This window comes from Schistocerca americana, chromosome X (genome assembly GCF_021461395.2).
Source record: "Schistocerca americana isolate TAMUIC-IGC-003095 chromosome X, iqSchAmer2.1, whole genome shotgun sequence".
NCBI classification, from domain to species: domain Eukaryota; kingdom Metazoa; phylum Arthropoda; class Insecta; order Orthoptera; family Acrididae; genus Schistocerca; species Schistocerca americana.
In genome coordinates, this window is record NC_060130.1 from 823881189 (window position 1) to 823905025 (window position 23837).

At 44.1% G+C, this 23837-nt stretch overlaps 1 protein-coding gene across 2 annotated transcripts in view; it reads left to right on the forward strand.

Moving 5' to 3' along the window:
* LOC124556350 (sulfate transporter-like) overlaps positions 1-23837 on the forward strand; it is a 493546-nt gene that overhangs the window by 127268 nt on the left and 342441 nt on the right. Inside the window, exon 1 of one of the 2 annotated variants that reach the window (XM_047130320.1) lies at positions 16437-16538. The exons of the other annotated variant lie outside the window; for it this stretch is intronic. The gene's annotated coding sequence lies outside the window, so the exon portion shown is untranslated. Of the gene's footprint in view, positions 1-16436; positions 16539-23837 lie in introns of those variants that run through there. 2 annotated transcript variants of the gene reach the window in all.

Here is a 23837-nt window from a genome sequence, read left to right on the forward strand (position 1 = left end):
GTATCCCCTTTTCTACGTTCACAAGTGCAGTAATTGATAAGACCTCATGCCATCCCCATAAACAAAAATTAGCGTTGTTCAAAAATCTGTGCCCAAGGCTACTCCATCCCACAAAATCCCGAGAACAATGCTGAAGTAATGGAAACACTTAGACAAATATCGGTAGAACATGGCTTTCACACAGGTTTAATAGATAGGTTGGATGCAGCGGCAGGACAGAGAAACAAACAAAACCGGAAAAATCCGTATAAATATAGAGTAACACCATATTAAGGAATTATCTCGTGTAAATTGACGAGGTTACATAACAAGTGAGGGGTGAATGTTGCATTCAGGATGGACAGCAAACTGGAGCAGAGGCTGAAGCATAAGTCTGGTACAGAGGAGTACTGGATGGCGGAAGCGGGGGTTTATGAAACAGTGTCAAGATTGTGAAGTGGGGCAAACAGGAAGAAACTTTGAAGTAAGATGTAAAGAGCACAAAATAAAGGAAACGGCTCACTGGCACCGAGGAAGTGGAGACTTTTTTTTTTTTTTTAAAAAAAAGTATTGTCAGAGTGTTAAATGAAAAGGCAGAAATGTCCAAGGCGCATTTCTGGGCCCAGTTTAGCAACGTCCTCCGTTGGAAGCAGTCACCAATTTACTCGAATTAGCGGCGTTAGGTTTAAGGTTTTCTATTGTGCACATTCTATGAGTGCACATTTTGCCACATAGGCTTAGTATTGGTTTTTAGAATTTACTAGGTCTTGACAGATAATATTCATTTATTTTATGATAGACAGTAACATCGTTGGGGCCTGTGACATGTGTTGCAGGTAAGTGGTATTTTTGGTAGGTGAAAGCGGCCGCCTTTGGCTTACAACTGTCTCTTGAGAGAGTAAGACGCCAACATGAGATGTTACAGGAAATGTTTTATGTTTGACAATGCGTATTTGCTGCTGGATTTTACTTTTGACGCCGCCTAATGATATAGATGCTTTAATATATGTTACAGTAAGGGACGATATAGATGTTTCTACATGGTTGTCAGTGCATGTAGTATTGCGAGTTCTAGGCGCTTCAGTCCGGAACCGCGCTGCTGCTGCGGTCGCAGGTTCGAATGCTGCCTCGGGCATGGATGTGTGTGATGTTCATAGGTTAGTTAGCTTTAACTAGTTCTAAGTCTAGGGGACTGATGACCTCAGCTATTAAGTCCCATAGTGCTTAAAGCCATTTGAACCTCGTTTCATAGCACTCGATAATGGGATAACGTAATCCCGAAATAGGTTGTGGTAAAAATGTCCGTCGCGATTTTGCGTCTTTTTAAAATGATGCATGCCCAATGAGCCATTTAATACAGTGTGGGGAGGTTGATACCTGTGTGGGGAGGCTGTAGCTCGGAACGGAAATGATACTCTGTTGTATTAGGAATGTTTCTCGTACTGTGACTTGTGTCCACTGATTGATGAACATGAATCACAATTGTTTTTGGTTTTTTTTTTCAGCGTTGTCGGTGAGCCATTGTTTTCATTTCTTCTACATACTGATGAGTATGCAGTAGACACTGTCGTCTTTCAGTGTAACACCCGTGTTCGCAGGACCGTGCATATACTTTCCTGGTGCGACCAGCCTTCAGACATCCTATCGCTCCGCGACCCGCCCACTAAATCGCCCGTTCTTAATCGTATAGAAAATTCAACAGCCGCACAGTTTGGTACTTCTGCGGGATCTAATCATGTATGACTGGCTTCAGCTAAGTAAGGCTTTCCTGAACAAACTTGACGACTCTCTTCCTTGCCGAAGTGAGAAAATTAACAAGACTAGAGGTGATGCTACCCAGTTTTATTAGATTCACCAGATCAATAACAACGAAATAAATGGAAATCGTGCTTTACTTTAACCTCGTACAGTTTTGCGATGGCGTCATATTAGCGAAGTTGCTAAATTTCAGGCAAAATCTTTTATTAGCCGTAACTCCGCAACCAAACATTTGCGGACCTATATTTATATGAACTTTTTTCTTTGGTTTTACATGTAGAATAACATAATAAAATATTTGTATATCTTCGTGAATCACCCTGTATATAGAGGGAAAATGCTATATCATATTGTCAGAAGCCGAACGAAGTAAAACTCGCGAAAAGAAGATCGCGTGTGTTTGCTTGAAGGCCATGCCAAGTGGTAACGTGGATTGACATCGTGAATTCGAAAATCATTTCGTTTTGCCGAGAGAATCTGTTGTGACAAGGATTGAGCGCATGTCTTGCTAGGCAGCTTACAGTAATTGGGCGAATAATAATCTCTTTTTTCGGCAAATTCACATTTTTCCGAATATGTTTCAAGAGTGGAAAACCGTTACACTTTGTCCTTATGCGTGGGAGCCAGCTTCACTTTGAACCGTTGCGACACTGTTGCGTAAACCGCGTGTGGTTATCTTAATTGGATTCGTCTGTAGACAGGAATTGTTTGGAGAAAACACTCATTACCGTTGCCTGTTTACTCGTTTTCGAGGTTGAGAAACCAGAGGCCGTCTCAACAGCTCCCAACATCTACATCTAATTAACTCACCACCTCGAGCATCCGTCGGCGCTAGGGAATCTTTTAAATGTATTTAAGATGGTTTTTTAACAGTTTGTGTTCATTGCAGGTGCCAGCTTTCTTAAGAAATGAATTCTTTATGACTAGTGGCAAGTCTTACTCTGTTGAGATCTCTGCACTGAATAGCCGTGTTATGAAACTGTGCATTCAAGCTCCCACCATTCTTTCATGTAAAGGTGTGCTTCAGTTACTTTATTGCGTTTTGGTACCATAATTGGGCACTCTGTTTCCGCTTCGTGGGAAATTTTGAATACAATGCGGAACGGAGTGGTGAGATGTTTGTATTTCACGAATTTCGAGACTTCCTTCGATCATCCTAAACAGTTGCTAATTAACTTAACGCCGCTGTTTCCAATTTTTTACAAAAATGTTTGTAGACTAATTGGTGCGTCAAGTGTTGCCGACAACTGCCGCTAGAGAGCGGTGCTGTCGCTGAGCACGTCCGGTATGATCGTTGCTTAGCACTCAACAAGCACTCAAGCAAATCTCGTAGTCTTTCGCGATCACATATGAAGACGGCATTACCATCAGCTGCCTACAAATAAAGATCTTTATGGCGCGTTTGCTGTGTAGGTTAACACATAGCGTAGTGTGTGATAGAAAAAAAAGCCAGGTCTCTGATGCGTTGAGTTTGAGGTACGGCTACCTGTAGTGTAATAGGGAACGGTACCCGACGGGACTGTTCTTAAAGAGTTGCAGATGCGGGCTGGTGGTAGAGCGTCTTGGCGTGACCTAGTTCCCCGGGTGCGATGCGAACCTCCGCTGCATTTTAATGTTGCATTTAACAAACTCCGGGCACCGGCATCCAGAAAGCAGGCCGCCTATTCCACTCGGGCCGGGCGAGCTTGCGCTGAGTCTGACGGTTCGTAACTTATGTGGAAAACTGTGGCGCAGCAGGGTGAGACAGTAACCATCTTACTAAGACTTGGAATGGATTCGGAGCTAGTTATATGTATTTGGCCTTTCCTAATCATTCTTGCCTAAAGACACATTTATTGTGCAAGATCTGCTGTGGAAGTCAAATTCTGTAGTTGCTTATGCTCCAGGAATCATTTGCTTGAGAAACACTAAAAAACAGCTCATTTTTAACATCAATAACGCATCTATACCTACTTCAGCACTCTGCAAGCCGCTTCCAGATTCATGCCAGAGGGTACTTCCCAATGTATCTCGTATTGGGGTTTTTCCATTCTGTTCGCACATGGGATATTTGACGTCTACCAGTATCTTCCTGTGTCAGCCAGTTAAAGTTTTTCAACGTCTTCATAACGTTCTCCTGTTATCCTGTTACCCTTCTTTGCATACATTCAAGATCCCCTGTTAATCCTACTGGGTTCCACACACTAGAGCAATATGGGCGGCGCGAGTATTTCGTAAGTAATTTCCTACACCGTCATCAAAAGTATCCGGTCACTTGGCTGAAAAGAACTTAAAAGTTCGTGGCGCCCATCATCGGTAATGCTGGAATTCAATACGGTGTTGGCCCACCCTTAGCCTTGATGACAGCTCCTACTCTCGCAGGCATATGTTCAGTCAGGTGCTGGAAAGTTTCTTGGGGAATGGCAGTCCATTCTTCACGGAGTGCTGCACTGGGGAGAGGTATCGATGTCGGTCGGTGAGGCCTGGCACGAAGTCGGCCTTCCAAAACATCCCAAAGGCGTTCAATAGGATTCAGGCCAGGACTCTGTGCAGGCCAGTTCATTACAGGGTTGTTATTGTGGTGTAAACACTCCGCCACAGGCCGTGCATTATGAACAAGTGCTCGATCGTGTTGAAAGATGCAATTGCCATCGCCGAATTGCTCTTCAACAGTGGGAAGCAAGAAGGTGCTTAAAACATCAGTGTATGGCTCCGCTGTGATAGTGCCACGCAAAACAACTAGAGGTGCAAGCCCCCTCCATGAAAAACACGACCACACCATAACACCACCACCACCACCTCCGAATTTTACTGTTGGCACTACACACGCTGGCAGATGACGTTCACAGGGCATTCGCCCTACCCACACCCTGCCATCGGATCACCACATTGTGTACCGTGATTCGTCACTACACACAACGGTTTTCCACCATTCAATCGTCCAATGTTTACGCTCCTTACACCAAGCGAGGCGTCGTTTGGCATTTACCGGCGTGATTTGTGGCTTATGAGCACCCATTCGACTGTTGTTGTTGTGGTCTTCAGTACTGAGACCGGTTTGATGCAGCTCTCCATGCTATTCTATCCTGTGCAAGCTTCTTCATCTCCCAGTAGCTACTGCAACCTACATCCTTCTGAATCTGCTTAGTGTATTCATCTCACCCATTCGACTATGAAATCCAAATTTCTCACCTCCCGCCAAACTGTCATAGTACTTGCAGCGAATCAGATTCACTTTAGAATTGCTGTGTGATGGTTTGGATAGATGTCTGCCTATTACACATTACGACCCTCTTCAACTGTCGGCGGTCTCAGTCGGTCAACAGATGAGGTCGGCCTGTACGCTTTTGTGCTGTACATGTACCTTCATGTTTCCAAATCACTATCTTCGGAGTTCAGACATATGTTCAGACCTTACCCCATTCTTGTCATATCATTATGCTTTCAGTATGTCCATTAATATCCTCTATTTCCTACTCGGTCCATTAAATATACCTTATTGTGCTTTTATTTACGATTTGATAGGTTGTTTTAATGCGCATGTGTGTACTGTTGGTGCCATTTAATGTGCCCCATTTTACGCTTAGTTAAACTATATATTTTATATTTACTGTTGTATTAAAATTGTTGATACTCTAATTATGCATAGAGATATAAGATTCCCAAATGTCGCAAGGCAACAAATCAAGAAAAGAAAAGGACTTTTGCCTCAAAGTAAGTGGCTTCCGATAAAAATATGTGTAGAAAATTAAACAACAAAATATATGATTCCATAAACATGTTATACTGTTTCCTTTTTGTAAATGAAATTTTGTGTTTGTTTGTAAAAAATAATAGTTTGAGTTCTGACGAGAACTCGGATGACGTATGGTCCGAAGATCGGGAATGGGGCCAACATGACATTTAATAAAAAATCAAAATGAATTTTTTCATCGTGACAAACTCCATTACCTGCAATAATATTTTAGGTCTACTTGATTATATGATGTGAATGCAATTCTCTGAAATTAATGGAATAGTAGACCATCCTATACATGTGTGAGGACTTTTTAGAGTGTTTCAGTAATTTTGTTGCGACACTTACGAAAACTACAGTATCACACTGTCGCTTTCTGAAGAAAATACGTCCATATGGAATATCTAACCAGGTTTGCGACATAATCGAAAATTTCATGACGGACAGGAAGCGTTTCCTGTTGGTCTGCCTGACAAATCAAATGGTTCAAATGGCTCTGAGCACTATGGGACTTACCATCTGAGGTCATCAGTCCCCTACTTAAACCTAACTAACCTAAGGACATCACACATATCCATGCCCGAGGCAGGATTCGAACCTGCGACCGTAGCGGTCACGCGGTTCCAGACTGAAGCGCCTAGAACCGCTTGTCCACACCGGCCGGCGGGGACAAATCGCCACATGTGATAATCGACGTACTGGTATCTCTTCATTGGCGTGAACCATTGTTTACTGCGACCCACAAGTAAGAGGGATCTTTTTCCATGCTTCGAGTATCCACTGACGGTGCTCCAACGTCAATGCTGTGCCTTAGGGCGTACACAGGTATGGTTAAAGGTCACGGGAGGGGTGGGTTGTGAGTTAGGGGAAGTGAAGGGAAAGGGGGGGGGGGGGAGAGTACACGTAGCACTGATGGACTGAGAAACCTTCAAAAAAATGCACTTCATAAAACTAGAATAAAATTTTTGGACCACTATCAGCTTAGACTGTGCGTGCTCTGGAACTGACCAAGTAACCAGGATATTCCTAGTCTTGTTTCCACTTAGTGAAAATAGTAAAATCAATCACTGTTTCAGGTTTTTACCATTGCTCGAATTACCGGCATGCACGACTAACAGTTGCCAGTGGTTGCAGATGCTGACTTGCACAGTCCGATACGAAATATAAGTTGGTACAGTTGACATTAAAAAGTAAAATGCATTATATTATGAACTTAATCTAGGCCTATAGGCGGAGCAGTATTTCGAAACACGCTCCATGGACTTTAGACTGTACGAAACCACTCACTAAAACGCTGCGACGCACCGGTTGTGAAAGCCTAATCTACGTTGTGCTTAGCGCTGGAAGTTAAACACACAACTCGTGAGTTTGAGCGGCAAATGTTCAAATGTGTGTGAAATGTTATGGGACTTAACTGCTAAGGGCATCAGTACCTAAGCTCACACACAACTTAACCTAAATTATCCTAAGGACACACACACACACACACACACACACACACACACACACACACACACACACACACACACGTGACCGAGAGCGAGGACTCGAACCTCCGCCGGGACCAGCCGCACAGTCCATGACTGCAGCGCCTTTGAGCGGCAGAGAATGATCAGACAGCAGCATCCGAGTCAGTTAAACATTTAAGGATACTTGAAAAATGTACAAACATGCGTTGAAACAGTGTAGACAAATGTGCTCTGAAGACGCACCAAGGTTGAAATAATTATCACATACACTAGGTACATTTGCGATGCGTTATGTCATTATACCTCACTGACAAAGATATTGAAGTCTACTTATCCGTGTTCTAAACCAGTAATGAACTTCCGAAGATTACAGATTACTGTATGGGAATCGGTGAAATGAAATCAATTATTCCAGTTCTACAGCTGACAACTAATTTTTTTTAAATATATACTACAGTTGCTGAAAAAAATGACAGCTGTGAAGAAAATCATTTACTTTCATTATTTTATATTTTAGATTAATATTAATGTTAATTCAGACGCATTATGGTTGTCCTACTGTTCCACTGAGCCGTCTACGTCGTTGGGTACGAGAGTAAATCTACAAATGGTTTGTTAACCATGCAGAAAAGACATTATCTGTCAGCAATATTGTGACTCAAGTTCGTGATATTTAAATAAAAGGATTGTGCCACTTTTATAATACGTAAAATGTTGTTTAATTAAGAAGCATCACGAGGAATGTATTCCCAAATGTTCAAAAACTGCACAAGATTTTGTCATTGACATGTTTCCAGTAGTGCACAAATTTTATTTGTATCAACAATATTATTATTTTTAATTAAACTGTTAATTTAGCGCCGCGCGGGATTAGCCGAGCGGTCTTATGCGCTGCAATCATGGACTGTGCGGCTGGTCCCGGCAGAGGTTCGAGTCCTCCCTCGGGCATGGGTGTGTGTGTTTGTCCTTAAGATAATTTAGGTTAAGTAGTGTGTAAGCTTAGGGACTGATGACCTTTTCAGTTAAGTCCCATAAGATTTCACACACATTTGAACATTGTTTTGTTTATTTAGCCGTAAAAACCGGTCAGTGCAGCTGCGGGGCACGTGGCAACGTGAAGCCAGTTGCATGTGCTACGTGTACAGTAAGGACACCAGGACGTACGGTTGGCAGAAACACACATGTGGGGGTCCTGCCTTCTGTATCCCGTAATGAGGTGCTGTTTCGGGATGGTATAACTGTTACCCAGTTGTTATGCAATGGCCCGTGTAGCCATGGTTGATTTCGCTGTAGTCGACGGCGACCAGTTATCAATACGCTATACCCTTTGCACAGTGGTAAGTGAAAATCCCAGTGCCTACATCTACATTTATACTCAGCAAGCCACTCAACGGTGTGTGGCGGAGGGCACTTAAACGTGCCACTGTCATTACGTCTGTAGTGGCATGGCAAGACAGCCAAGCCACTCGGAGATAGCCGAAAGGCACGCGTTAAGCTCACGCAGATTGGCGTGAGGTCTGGAACAAGGTAAAGTAATTATCCTATAAAGAAAAGAACGTAGTTCTTAGAATACTTAACTTTAATCCACAATTGGAGAACATCGCTCTTGTTTAGACATTATGACACTGAATATAAACTGGTAATGGCGCCTTGCTAGGTCGTAGCAAATGACGTAGCTCAAGGCTAAGCTAACTATCGTCTCGGCAAATGAGAGCGTATTGGTCAGTGTAGCTTCGCTAGCAAAGTCGGCTGTACAACTGGGGCGAGTGCTAGTAAGTCTCTCTTAGACCTGCCGTGTGGCGGCGCTCGGTCTGCAATCACTGACAGTGGCGACACGCGGGTCCGACGTATACTAACGGACCGCGGCCGATTTAATGGCTACCACCTAGCAAGTGTGGTGTCTGGCGGTGACACCACAACCTCACTTTCGTGTTCCAGTCGCGTATGTTTCGCAGGAAGAACGACTGCCGGAAAGCCTCCGTACGCGCTCGAATCTCTCTAATTTTACATTCGTGATCTCCTCGGGAGGTATAACCAAGGGGAAGCAATATATTCGATACCTCATCCAGAAACGCACCCTCTCGAAACCTGGACAGCAAGCTGCACCGCGATTCAGAGCGCCTCTCTTGCAGAGTCTGCCACTTGAGTCTGCTAAACATCTTCGTAACGCAATCACGCTTACGAATAACCCTATGACGAAATGCGCCGCGTGGGCCGTGGCAAGGCGAAGACGCCTCAGACCGCGCGTCGGGGATGTACAATTGTTGCGTGAAGTACCCCCGGCTCTCACCGTAAGGTCGCTTGCTTAATTTACATGTAATCTTACGGTTACTGATAAATGAGGATTCAATTCCCGTTATTTCATTTACAATAGTATTTTCATTTACTGTTTATTGATAAATATTTCCATTCTCTCCATCGTATCTGTTGCAAATTTTCATTGAGTGGCCTGTGTCTTTAATGTGTTGCTAATGCTGATGTTGAACTATTCTACGTGGATTAAATGAAATAACGCAAGTTGAAAGCTCAAAATTTCTCTGTAGCGTAAAGATTACTTTGACGCAGTAGTTATGAGTCACACCAGTGGAAAACAATTGACTGCAGAGCTATTTTTAAAGCAAAGATCGATGTATAGGGAACTGATAATCGATCTTGTAGCGACAACTGGATGTCTGTCATACGAAAGTAATATCGTAAATGTTTATCTGCAGTTATAAACCATGTCCTACACTCAGTTTCAGAAAATATTGAAAGAAGATAGTTGGTACTGGGTGCTTATAATATTGTGGTGAAATTCTGTGACATAATATGGCGGTTCCACCAGGAAATGCGTGACAAATGACGGTTAGAATGTAGACTCTGTAAACAAAATCTGTGATATGGGGAAGACATGTTATATTATTAGTGCAACATACTAAATGAAGCCCAAATACAGACATGCGTCCGACGCAGGCAGTAACGGAATGAAAAAGATGCAGCGCATCAATAGCAGCAGCAGCAGCAACAACAGGAACAACAGGGGATGTCTTTTTCTCGCCCCGTTCCCCTCCCCTCCTTCCCCCCCCCCCACCCCCCACCACCATTTTTCACAAGAAGTGATTCCGTCAAGCCGGCGAGAGAGGCCGAGCGGTTTTAGACGCTACAGTCTGGAACCGCGCGACCGCTATGGTCGCAGGTTCGAATCCTGCCTCGGACATGGATGTCTATGATGTCCGTACGTTAGTTAGGTTTAAATAATTCTAAGTTCTAGGGGACTGATGGCCTCAGATGTTAAGTCCCATAGTGCTCAGAGCCATTTGAACCCTAGTTTTTTTTTATTTTTTTTTATTTTTTTTTTATTCCGTCAAGGTTACTATAGGCATAGTTTGTAAATTACCAAATATTTAATTATAGATGAATTCATTAACTTTTGCAGTAAAAACGCATGATGGTAAGAAAAACACGCTCTGGACACATGACAATGAAGTAATTTAAAAATAATTTGATTGGTAGCAGTACAAAATAAATAATTTATTAATAACTGTCACGGTACCCGTATCCAGCCACCATGGCCACAGTCAATCTCTAATTCAGTTGCTCGGGGATGTGAAAGCAGAACATAGGTTTATCTGCCGTATGGACTCACATGATGGGGAAAGGTAGCAGAACAAAAACGAAAACATTTGGTTGAAATGGCTCTGAGCACTATGGGACTCAACATCTGAGGTCACCAGTCCCCTAGGACTTAGAACTATGTAAACCTAACTAACCTAAGGACATCACACACATCCATGCCCGAGGCAGGATTCGGACCTGCGACCGTAGCGACCGCGCGGTTCCAGACTGAAGCGCCTAGACCCGCTCGACCACATCGACCGGCGAAAACATCTGTCCCAGCATTCCGTGGATGACAGACGTCGAGTGAGTACAGTGATGAATCTGTTCAACTCAGAGCAGAAATTCACCGGCTGTCAGGGCCCGCATCAAACTTGATTTGAGAGAGAGACTTATTAAATAACTTGGAGGAAAAAGAATCCATGCAGCAGGGAGATACATACAGAAAAGAAAACCTCATGCGAGTAAGTTGAGCGACGAGCAAAGAGGCTTAAATTTGAACGCAACTTCGGAGCAGAGCATTTGCTGTGGCCCCATTGGAGTTTCTCGTGCGGCCAGTAGCGTTACGTTAATTATGCGTCTGGCAACGTTCGCTCTCGTTACAGATGCTAACGAGCCTTTTTCAGTAAGGTTGAAAGGCCGGATGTTAAAACGAATCTCCACTGTAGAAGCTGTGCCATGTGACTTTAAACGATTTTTCCACTTAGGAGAATGCTGCTCTTCTACTATCGAGACCGAAGGCAACGGAGCACTAGCCCACGTTTCACAAAAATTCATTGTGGAAGCTTCGATTCCGGTTTTCTCATTGAGTGAGAGAAAAACCGAATTGAGCAAGCGAAGTAGAATTTGACTCGTTTTCGCCAGAAGATGATTCCAGTGTCGTACTTTTTTTTTTTAGGCACCGCCTTGCATTGTAGTATCTGTTGAGTGCAGCGAAAGTTCAAATCATACATGAACCGAACCACATTCGAAATTTCGTCTATATAGACCGTATGCAACGATTACGACCTGTTTAATAGCGTGTTGTTCCACTTTTCAAACACAATACAACAGAGATCGTGCTTGGCATGGATACTAAGTGTTTCACAAGATTCCAGAAGTATGTGGGACTAGATGTCAGCCGGCCGCGGTGGCCGTGCGGTTCTGGCGCTGCAGTCCGGAACCGCGAGGCTGCTACGGTCGCAGGTTCGAATCCTGCCTCGGGCATGGGTGTGTGTGATGTCCTTAGGTAGGTTAGGTTTAAGTAGTTCTAAGTTCTAGGGGGCTTATGACCTAAGATGTTGAGTCCCACAGTGCTCAGAGCCATTTGAACCACTAGATGTCAAGCATTTCCCGCAAATTACGGGATGGTGGTTTACGGGCACGCAGCTGGCGCCCGATGTGTGTTACAGGGGGGTACAGACCAGACACATTTGCTGGCCAGGTCATCAATGTGGGTTCACTATAATGTCCCTTAAACTACTGTAGGAATATTCTGACCTAGCAACGCGGACATTTGTCCTGCTGGAAGATGTCTTCGCCATAAGGGGAGACTTCAATCATGAAGGGATGCAGGTGGTCCTCAATAATGTTCACGTAGTTAACTGCTGTCGCCATGTCATCAGTATCACCACAGACCCCACGGGAGCCCAACGAAATGTACCTCATAGCATAATTCTGCCCTCACTGGCATCTGTGGCGCAGTGTATGATGTCTTCAGATTAGTTAGGTTTAAGTAGTTCTAAGTTCTAGGGGACTGATGACGTCAGATGTTAAGTACCGTAGTGCTCAGAGCCATTTGAACCATTTTGTGGCGCAGTGCATGTTTCGTGCAGTCATTCGCCTGGTTGACGGCACGGAAGGACCCAACCATCGACCTGGTGTAACAAGAAATGCCATTTATTGGACAGGCGACACGTTTGTATAGAAGATCCGAATGTATTATTGCGTCGAAAAACAATCGAGTATTCGACGTGGTTGAGGGGAAGAAACCAGAACATAGGAAAGGCGTAACAGGCTGCGAACGTGGCGCCTCGTAAAATTGGGAATGTTTTGTTTCTGTTTAGTGTTATTGACACTGTGTCAACACATACGCAGGAGGCACTGAAATCGTAAATAACGATGTCGTTGGGTCAACACATGAACATGTAGAGGTCTTTTGATGTGGAGATATGTGTTCAACAAGGGCCTTCAACGGTGTGCCCCGAAGCACTTGGGTCTGCACCAGCGTTGTACTCTGTCGTCAGACCTACCACGGATTGCTGCCTATCCTGATCTACACAGTGGGGGATCCAACGACCTCTACGTTTTGTGATGAGATGCGGTCGTCCAATATCATACGGTATACTCGTTATTTCACCATATTTCAACCACTTTACATAGGTGCTCACGACAGTAGTGCGCTAACAGGCGACCAGCTTCTCCGTTTCAGAGATTCTCGTTTCCAGGCTCAGCGCCACAACAATGTGCCCTTTGTCAAAACCACTTATACAGGTTGGTCCATTGATACTGACTGGGCCAAATATCTCACGAAATAAGCATCAAACGAAAAAACTAAAAAAGAACGAAACTCGTCTAGCTTGAAGGGGGAAGCCAGATGGCGCTATGGTTTGCCCGCTAGATGGCGCTGTCATAGGTCAAACGGATGTCAACTGCGTTTTTTAAAAATAGGAACCCCATTTATTACATATTCATGTAGTACGTAAAGAAATATGAATGTTTTAGTTGGACCACTTTTTTCGCTTTGTGATAGATGGCGCTGTAATAGTCACAAACGTATAAGTACGTGGTATCACGTAACATTCCGCCAGTGCCAACGGTATTTGCTTCGTGATGCATTACCCGTGTTAAAATGGGCCGTTTACCAATTGCGGAAAAGATCGATATCGTGTTGATGTATGGCTATTGTGATCAAAATGCCCAACGGGCGTGTGCTATGTATGCTGCTCGGTATCCTGGACGACATCATCCAAGTGTCCGGACCGTTCGCCGGATAGTTAGGTTATTTAAGGAAACAGGAAGTGTTCAGCCACATGTGGAACGTCAACCACGACCTGCAACAAATGATAATGCCCAAGTAGGTGTTTTAGCTGCTGTCGCGGCTAATCCGCACATCAGTAGCAGACAAATTGCGCGAGAATCTGGAATCTCAAAAACGTTGGCGTTGAGAATGCTACATCAACATCGATTGCACCCGTACTATATTTCTATGCACCAGGAATTGCATGGCGACGAACGTCGTGTACAGTTCTGCCACAGGGCACAAGAGAAATTACGGGACGACGACAGATATTTTGCACGCGTTCTATATAGTGACGAGGCGTCATTCACCAACAGCGGTAACGCAAACCTGCATAATATGTACTATTAGGCAACGGAAAATCCACGATGGCTGCGACAAGTGGAACATCAGCGACTTTAGCGGGTTAATGTATGGTGCGGCATTGTGGGAGGAAGGATAATTGGCCCCCATTTTATCGATGGCAATCTAAATGACGCAATGTGTGCTGATTTCCTACGTAATGTTCTACCGATTTTACTACAAGATGTTTCAATGCATGACAGAATGGCGATGTACTTCCAACATGATGGATGTCCGGCACATAGCTCGCGTGCGGTTGAAGCGGCATTGAATAGCATATTTCATGACAGATGGATTGGTCGTCAATGCACCATACCATGGCCCGCACGTTCACCGGATCTGACGCCCCGGATTTCTTGGATATTTTCTATCGTGATCCACCGTCAACGTCTGACAACATGCGTCAGCGCATTGTCAATGCATGTGCGAACATTACGGAAGGCGAACTACTCGCTGTTGTAGACACACATCAGGTTGCACGAGTGCTAGCAAGAGCTACGGATCTCTCCTCTCAGGATCTCAGAATGTACGAACAGATGGTTTATGGAAAGAAATGAAATCTCTCAGATCTATTTTCTCCGTTGATCAGTGTCAGCTTAGTTCACAGTTTTAAGAATAAAACGGATAGGGTGCACGGCACGTAACAGAATCTTCGCAGCTCGACACCACTTCGAAACGCGCGCCTTATCTAAATCCGAGAAAGATAAAGGAAGAAAACATTTCTCACGCCTTCTTTACCAGTAAAGAAAGGAAGCCGGCCTTCGGTAAGCAAAATCTCTCCTAGAAGGCCTGAAGCCTACATTTTAATCCTTACATTTTCTTAGAATGTATTATTGCGTCGAAAAACAGTCGAGTATTCGACGTGGTTGAGGGGAAGAAACCAGAACATAGGAAAGGCGTAACAGGCTGCGAACGTGGCGCCTCGTAAATTTGGGAATGTTTTGTTTCTGTTTAGTGTTATTGACACTGTGTCAACACATACGCAGGAGGTACTGAAAGTAAACAGAACAAGGAAATGTGGTATTCCAGAATGATGATTATTACCACTGCAGCAACAACACTTACGTGTCGTGTAAGAATTAACTTCATTTTACAAATCTTAGTAATGGGTAAGGTCAGGGAAAGGCTTCAGTCATGGACTATTAATAGGCAACATCCCGTTATTTAACTGAGACGATTTTAAAAACAAAACAAAAAAAATAAATCCTGAGGTGAGATGACTGGCTCAACAAACAAGACGGTGGAACTTCCTAGCAGTTTGAAGCTGTATGTCCGACCGAGATTCCAACTCGCAACTTTGCACACTCCGATTTTTATTCGTATGGCAGTTCATTTTGTATTATCAAGTTTTATTATTGGTTTTTGTTTTCTTATTATGTTTAGTTAATCTGAAATCTAATAATGCTTTCTCTTTCTTTCGAGTAGTTTTAGCAGCAAATGAGTTTAAAAAAATGAAGCATCTTATGTAATTAAAATTATCGATGACATTGTGTACACTAAAACTCATTTTAGACAAGAGAACAGGTTTAATAAATACAGCAATAAATAATAGAAATAATAACACCATCACAGAGTAACAGATTCATTCTCACAACTTTGTATCCTCTCTACACCCAAAGCTATCGTACTTCCCAATGCTTTTTACATCTGCATCTGTAATATACTGGTCGCTAAAGTGATCGCCAGAGGCTACTTTTTATGCCACTGTGTCAACTTTTCTTCCTGTTCAGTTCACGAGTGGATTATGTAACGAATGACTGACTGTATCCCTTTGTGCGGCCTTTTGTTCGTGTCATTTTGCCTGTACAAAAGTAAGGGGGCAGACTTCGTTTTGTTAGTAGGCTACCGGGAAATTGCAGTTTGTATAGAAAAGTGATTGCTCGCAAAAATTTTGTCCAACCAATACTGGAATACTATTAAATCGTGTGGGTTGCATGTAAGGTCGATCTAACAGAGGACATGCAGCGTATACGAAGAAAGCGGAACGAATGGCCACAGGCGTAGAGTGAAACAGAATTTCTGAAAAATCGTAATTAGTAGACAGTCGAAGAGAGACGACGTGTGTATCTCGGGAAAATCCCGCTTAAAAATTCCTATAACCAGTGTCTGGGGTGAAAACTGCGGATATACTTACGTACCGTATCGTTACTTAAATATCGTGAAGTAAAAATCGGAGTAATAACAGTTCGCTCAAAGGCATAAAAGCTATTGCTGTTTTAGTGCTCCATCCGTGAATGGAAAGGTAGAACATATTAATGTATGGTAGAGTAATAACTACTCTCTGCCATGCGCTTTATAAGGATAGGCAGTGTGTAGGCGCAGTCAACGCACGTATAGAGGCAGCTGGGAATGCGCTAGCGTGCGCCACCCACTGTAGAATCGGCCTTCTCTGTGTCTGCAGCTGATACATCTCATGTTGACACACGCGTGTTAACCTTCATTACTTCAATTCAGCTCCCAGTTCTTCTTCGCCATCGCAGACTTTGCTTATGCTACACGAACTAGTCTTGGATTTTCCCTCTGTGAACACGTCTCGGCGCAAACAACACACGTGCCTCAAAACGAAATTGTGGAACCCATGAGAGTGAAAGGAAGTAATTTGGCAGCCAAAGCGCTGGCAGACGAGTGACAGCAGTCGAAGTAACGTATTAACCTGGTGTCATCTTAAGCCTGCAGAAAACGCGTACGTAATGCCTAAGCGGTGATGTTGGCATGCACCGCTGCTGTGTGAATTTCGGTGTTTCTTTCTGTATTTGTAATTCGAGTGGTTATCAGTTTCCTGTGGTTATGATTCCCATAATTAGCTAGTGGAATTATCATGCTTCGAATATACAAGCTGCGGTGAGTTTCAGAGAAAATAAACACCAAAAGCAACGGTAATGAAATTTTTACGGAGGTTATCATTACATAATTCTTTTTAATACACAAATATTAGCGCTTGTGAGTGTTATATGTCGTATGTACCTGTGTAATGCCTACAGATGATGATTTCATGGTAAATATGTTACATTTTTATTGCTGAATATGACAAGAGCACATGAAAGATGAACGTAGCCCTTTCGTTCCGAAAGCACCAAATAAGCCGCCACTTGAACTGCATACTACAGATGAATTGCTGTCCACAATGTATATTTCCACAGATATAAGACCTAACATCTGGTGGTATACAAAATTGCGCCCTTCGACAGGGATGTGGGTACTCAATTACATATTGATCCTTACACATTGCTCTGGGAATGGCGACATGTTGACAAATGGAAGGATATAACATAATTTGATTGTGATATTGCTTGATAATGCTCAGGGGGCGAAATTAGCTAAACGCTAATGAAGTGACGTGTTTATTTGAAATAAAACGCAGCCTCAGGCCGTAAAAAAGGGTTCTTTCAAAAAATTTGTTGCAGTTGCGGATCAAAGCAGAAAGGAAAAGTACTGCGAAGAGACATTGTCTGTTAACCAGGTGCAAGAATTGTACGCTCCCACTTGTCCTGTTGTCGCTCAAACACAGTTGACGGAAATATTTTTCTCTGTCCGTTGTTCATCTCTGATCATTAACGATCATTTTTCAGCGGAAACCACTACTCGTGTCGTGAACCTGGTCTTGAATATTACATTGGCAGTTAAGAAATCACAACTAACGCGCAAATACTTCCGTAGTGACTGGTGTGTGGAAAGAATTCGAATGGCTCTGAGCACTATGGGACTCAACTGCTGAGGTCATTAGTCCCCTAGAACTTAGAACTAGTTAAACCTAACTAACCTAAGGACATCACAAACATCCATGCCCGAGGCAGGATTCGAACCTGCGACCGTAGCGGTCTTGCGGTTCCAGACTGCAGCGCCTTTAACCGCACGGCCACTTTGGCCGGCTGTGTGGAAAGAGGGGAAACGGAGATCTTAATGTTCATATACACATACATACATACATACATACATTCCCCGCAATCCACCGCACGGTGAATGACGGAAGTTATCACGTACCATTGCTGTTCATTTACTTTCCTGTTCCACTCGCAGATACAGCTAGGGAAAAACGACTGTTCATATACCTCCTTACGAGCCCTAATCTTCGTGCTCCTTACGCGAAGTTTATGTTGGCGGCAGTTGAATCAATCTGTATTCGGCCTCAAACGCCGGTTCTCTAAATTTCCACAATAGTGCTCCCAAAAAGAGCATCTTCTCCCCCAGGAATCCCCATTTGAGTTCACGATGCATTTCCGTAATATTTGCGTGCTGATCGAACCTACTTATAACCAGGAAGACAACTGCTTATTTTATGTTGTCTTCACTTTACCATCTCGCCGAAGTTACCCGTCTGCCTGTAAAATTGTCTCTGTTGGAGGTAGGGGTTTCCATAGTCCAGGTTGCTAACACACACACACACACACACACACACACACACACACACACACACACACACACACACACACACACGCATGTGCTGTGGTGCCCGAGTCGGAGGGAGCTGGTTTGAAGCCTGGTGGCTGCAGAAATTTTCACCGCCAGGATATAGCCGGCAATGGGAGAAATTGTGAAGGCGTCAAGTTCGAGATCATCAGATTTTGTTCCAGTGTCGTGGATAAAATTTCAAACCTCACTGCAGAGTCTCGTGAAGTAACAGAAAGAGAGAATTCTGTGGCAATGTCGACTGGGGAACCCGAGGGGGAGTTTCAGTCGCCTAATCAAAACGGGCTTTCTTCCTCGGCGCACAATGGCACATTTCCAGCCTGTACCAAGGTTGTATGTTTAGTGTATCATTTGACATTAGGCGACGGTTGGTAGATAGATAGATAGGTAGATAGGTAGTTAGGTTGATTTGGTGGGGGGGGGGGGGGGAGGGGGGGAGGGACCAAACAGCGAGGTCATCGATCCCATCAGATTAGGGAAGGAAGTCGGCCGTGCCCTTTCAAAGGAACCATCCCGTCATTTTTCTGAAACGATTTAGAGAAACCACAGAAAACCTAAATCAGGATGTCCGGACGCAGTTTTGAACCGTCGCCCTCCCGAATGCGAGTCCAGTGTGATCGCCACTACGCCACCTTGCTCGGTAGGCGATTGTAATGTGCGCGGCGCTGTATAGTTTGTTGTTATGTTTGTGTTGTATGATGTTAGGAGAGAGAGGGTGTACCTCGGTGCCACTATGTATTTAGCCTACTCGTCCTGAATACCACTACGCGCTTAATGTCCCCTTCCGACGGACTGGCCATCAGGATGGGGCATGTTAAGCTGCGTGGCCCTAAGGTGCTCGTTTGAGTAGCGTATCTTAAGTACCGGCACCTTCTCGCTCGCTATCACCCTTAAAAAAAAAGAGCGCTTGCGTTACTCTGTATGATCACTCATCTGTTACCCACACGACACAGATGAACCTTGTCACTTGAAATGGTATTCCATTTCCAGTAGGCGCTTGCCCAACGCTCCGTGGGGTCAACTTTGAAATGTTTGGGAGGAGAGGATTAAGAGGGTGGGTGCGTGTACCTCGAATAGAGGAGCACCATTCTCCGCCAATCGGAGATTCCTTCAAGACGTGTTTCCATGGGTAAGGTGCTGGAGCGGCCATTGTATTGTCAAGCAACACTGTTGTCGAGTGAATGAACACAGTGAGATAATAGGACGTGAGGTAGAAGAAGCGTGTTATCGTGCTGCCATTTCTCAGCAACTGTAAATTGCATATGATACTGGCTATAATATAACAAATAATGCAAAAAATATTTTTCCTGAACGATATAAGAAACTGCGGACTAGTAGACAGGTGTCGAGTAGGAAGTTGGTCTTACCGCAAGTATCTCTATATGTACATTCGTCAACTAGCCGCAATATATTGATTTAAGAAGCGTAAATTAATGAACCGGGAGAGACATTTAGCAGGTGGAAAGGGGAAGAGAGTTCGGAAAAGGAGATCTTAAGATAGACTAGGAGAAAATCAGCAGTGAATCTGGCTGGAGTATTTAGAATTATCGACGTAATGTATCATTCAATATTTGTGATACTTCGTGATAAATAGCTCACTGTAGCTGAAGCTTTGAAATGGAGTGGGAAGTCACGCACGGCCGGACGTGCTTCGCCTATATCTCTTCTTGTTGAGTGTTCCGTCCTCTATAAGCATTTATGTGAATCTTTTCGGTTTAAATTGGTTCAAATGGCTCTAAGCACTATGGGACTTAACATATGAGGTCATCAGTCCCCTAGACTTAGAACTACTTAATCCTAACTAACCTAAGGACAACACACACATCCGTGCCCGAGGCAGGAACCTGCGACCGTAGCAGCAGCGCGGTTCCGGACTGAAGCGCCTTGAACCGGTCGGCCACAGCGGCCGGCTTTTCGTTTCAATGTTTGATACAATACATAATTTTCAAAACGAAGCTTCCTACTTGTCTGAAACGGAAAGTTTATAATTAGTATGTAGTACCGGACAAACAAGTAAATGCATCAGGGAACAGAGTGAAGTGTAACAAGTAATTATGACTCTCAAGAAAATGGATGGAGCCAGGCGAATAGATGGTAGATGAACTCGGAAAGATTTTTGCTTTATCGGAAAATACCGAGAAGGGTTGGTAGTAAGTGACGGTAGGCAACAGGTAAGAGCAGTATAGCAGCGAAGCACTGAATACGATAATGTGTAGAGAAGTATACACAAGATCTTTATTTAGCAGGTCGAGGATGACGATCATGATCATGATGATGGTGGTGGTAATGTATTCAGCGATTGACCAGTGGAGTAGAAGAGTTAGTGACAACGTACATGAACTGAATATAATTGTGCACAATGTCTTATAAAGTGACGCCGTAGTGTTATCGATAGTGGTTCATTGTGACGGAACTTACGAGATAAAACGTACCTGTTGACACATATTTTAAAAAGAAACTGATAAATAGATAAATAAATAAATAATATTCGTCGTGTAAATAGTAACAAAAGCACTACAACTCTCATTATTGGTTCGTTTCATCTAAACCTTAAAATGGAAAATGAGGTAAGACGCTCAATAAGAAAACAAGCTAGCGTGGGGATTGAGACTCTGGACACTGTACGCGAGGAACGAATTTAAAACACTCGAGCTCTTAACCAGGTTTACATTTTCTGTCGGTTTCCTAAATCGATTTAGGTGAATACCGTAATTTTTCTGCGAGTGGTTGTATTGTTAAGATACTGCACTCGACGGCGATTTAAAAAGAATTACAGAAACAGGATTAGAATACCGTGCTTTTCCTTAATCACTTAAGGCAAATACTCGGACTGTTGCCCTGAAAAGGGAACTGCCGATTTCCCTCCCCATCCTTCCTCAATGAGCTTGTCCTCTGTCTTTTATGACCTCGTCATCGACAGGATGTTAAACTTTAAACTACTTCGCTTCACTGTAGTTTGTGAAACGATGTCACAGCCGATTTCCGTCCCCCGTGTCTGTCCATCTGAGCAACTCCTCCGTTTGAATTGTCGTCGATGTCGACGAGACGTTACCACTTGTTTTACTTCCGCATTTCCTTCTCTAACAAACTGTAAACTTAGCCCATCAAAATCCGTGATAGTTAACTGGGAAATAAACCCGGGCGCCGCGCGGGATTAGCCGAGCGGTCTTAGGCGCTGCAGCCGGCCGGCTGGCCGAGCGGTTCTAGGCGCTACAGTCTGGTACCGCGCGACCGCTACGGTCGCAGGTTCGAATCCTGCCTCGGGCATGGATGTTTGTGATGTCCTTAGGTTAGTTAGGTTTAAGTAGTTCTAAGTCTAGGGGACTGATGACTTCAGATGTTAAGTCCCATAGTGCTCAGAGCCCTTTGAACCATTTAAGGCACTGCAGTCATGGACTGTGCGGCTGGTCCCGGCAGAGGTTCGAGTCGTCCCTCGGGCATGGGTGTGTGTGTTTGTCCCTAGGATAATTTAGGTTAAGTAGTGTGTAAGCTTAGGGACTGATGACCTTAGCAGTTAAGTCCCATAAGCTTTCACCCATATTTGAACATTTGAAACCCGGGCACGCACCAAACGAGTTACCGCAGAGGTACGACGCCGTAGTTCAAGCACTTTGGGACAGTCCAGGCTGATTTGAAAACCTTAGGCGGCTGTATACCGTGGCCAAGGTGGTCTAGCGTTTAGAGCACTACATTCCGATCCTTGAGGTTCCGGTTTCAATCCTGGACAGAGGGAGAGATTTTTCTCGTTCCAGCCCCTCCAAGACGGACCCAATCCACTCAGTCTGCTGTCAAAATGAGATGAGTAGCGAGGATCTTCCCCAGGGGTAAACGGCCAGGGCGAACTGCTGCAGCGAGTAAAACCTGCAATCAGACGGGTAACAGGCTTGCGCCACAGAATTTGCCTTGGCTTTACCTGGCCGAGCGTAAAGCAGAGCAGAGCAGAGCCGAGCCTGGTGGGGGCAGTGGAGAGATGTCGTCACAGCCGCGGAGCCAATAGCGTGAGCCGCTCGGCCGACAGCCGGCGCTGAAGCCAGCCGACACCCTACCTACATCCTCTCTCGCCTTTTCCTACCAGCACTCTCATCAAATCGGTCGTCTGCTGTTGTGTTGACCTCTGCAGGAAGCCACATCGACAAAATTCCACTTCACCTCGATAGTCATAGGAAGCGGAAACAACCTTTTGTCAAGGTAAACGTAAGTTATTTAACTGTTCTAATCATTATTTCTTTGAAATCTGTTGATCGTAGCGGTACGGAAATACGGTCGAATCTTTCTTCGGCTGAATTCGTGCCTATATGACGGGAAGGGAAACCTCCAGTCAATAACCTTCTGTTTCCCAATCCTGTAAGGTCTTACTCTCATCCTTCGTCGCGCTAACAACCGCGTCAGCTGCCGGATGGAGCATTGCTTATAACTTCTCTATGACAACGTGTATTGAGGTTTTACGCCACAAAAGTTTCTACTGTAGGATGAAGTTTTGTACAGCTTTGTTTCGACGAGTTTCACCCTAGAGACAGCTTTGATCAGCTGCCACATATACTGGGTTTGCGGGGACGGTCTTGAGAATTTCGATGTTTTTATTTGTACGTAATGTGCACGTCGACCATTTTGTTGCCTATATATGTAACCCTTCTTACGTCGGAAGTAAATAAAGCGTTCCGCATTTTCTGTGAGTGTTTGTAAAGTATTTACAGGGTTATTACAATTGATTGAAGCGATTTCACAGCTCTACAATAACTTTATTATTTGAGATATTTTCACAATGCTTTGCACTCACATACAAAAACTCAATCTTTTTAGACATTCACAAATGTTCGATATGTGCCCCTTTAGTGATTCGGCAGACATCAAGCCGATAATCAAGTTCCTCCCAAACTCGGCGCAGCATGTCCCCATCAATGAGTTCGAAAGCATCGTTGATGCGAGCTCGCAGTTCTGGCAAGTTTCTTGGTAGAGGAGGTTTAAACACTGAATCTTTCACATAATCCCACAGAAAGAAATCGCATGGGGTTAAGTCGGGAGAGCGTGGAGGCCATGACATGAATTACTGATCATGATCTCCACCACGACCGATCCATCGGTTTTGCAGTCTCCTGTTTAAGAAATGCTGAACATCATGATGGAAGTGCGGTGGAGCACCATCCTGTTGAAAGATGAAGTCTGCGCTGTCGGTCTCCAGTTGTGGCATGAGCCAATTTTCCAGCATGTCCAGATACACGTGTCCTGTAACGTTTTTTTCACAGCAGAAAAAGGGGCCGTAAACTTTAAACCGTGAGATTGCACAAAACACGTTAACTTTTGGTGAATTGCGAATTTGCTGCACGAATGCGTGAGGATTCTGTGCCGCCCAGATTCGCACATTGTGTCTGTTCACTTCACCATTAAGAAAAAAATGTTGCTTCATCACTGAAAACTAGTTTCGCACTGAACGCATCCTCTCCCATGAGCTGTTGCAACCGCACCGAAAATTCAAAGCGTTTGACTTTGTCATTGGGTGTCAGGGCTTGTGGCAATTGTAAAGGGTAAGGCTTCTCCTTTAGCCTTTTTCCGTAAGATTTTCCAAACCGTCGGCTGT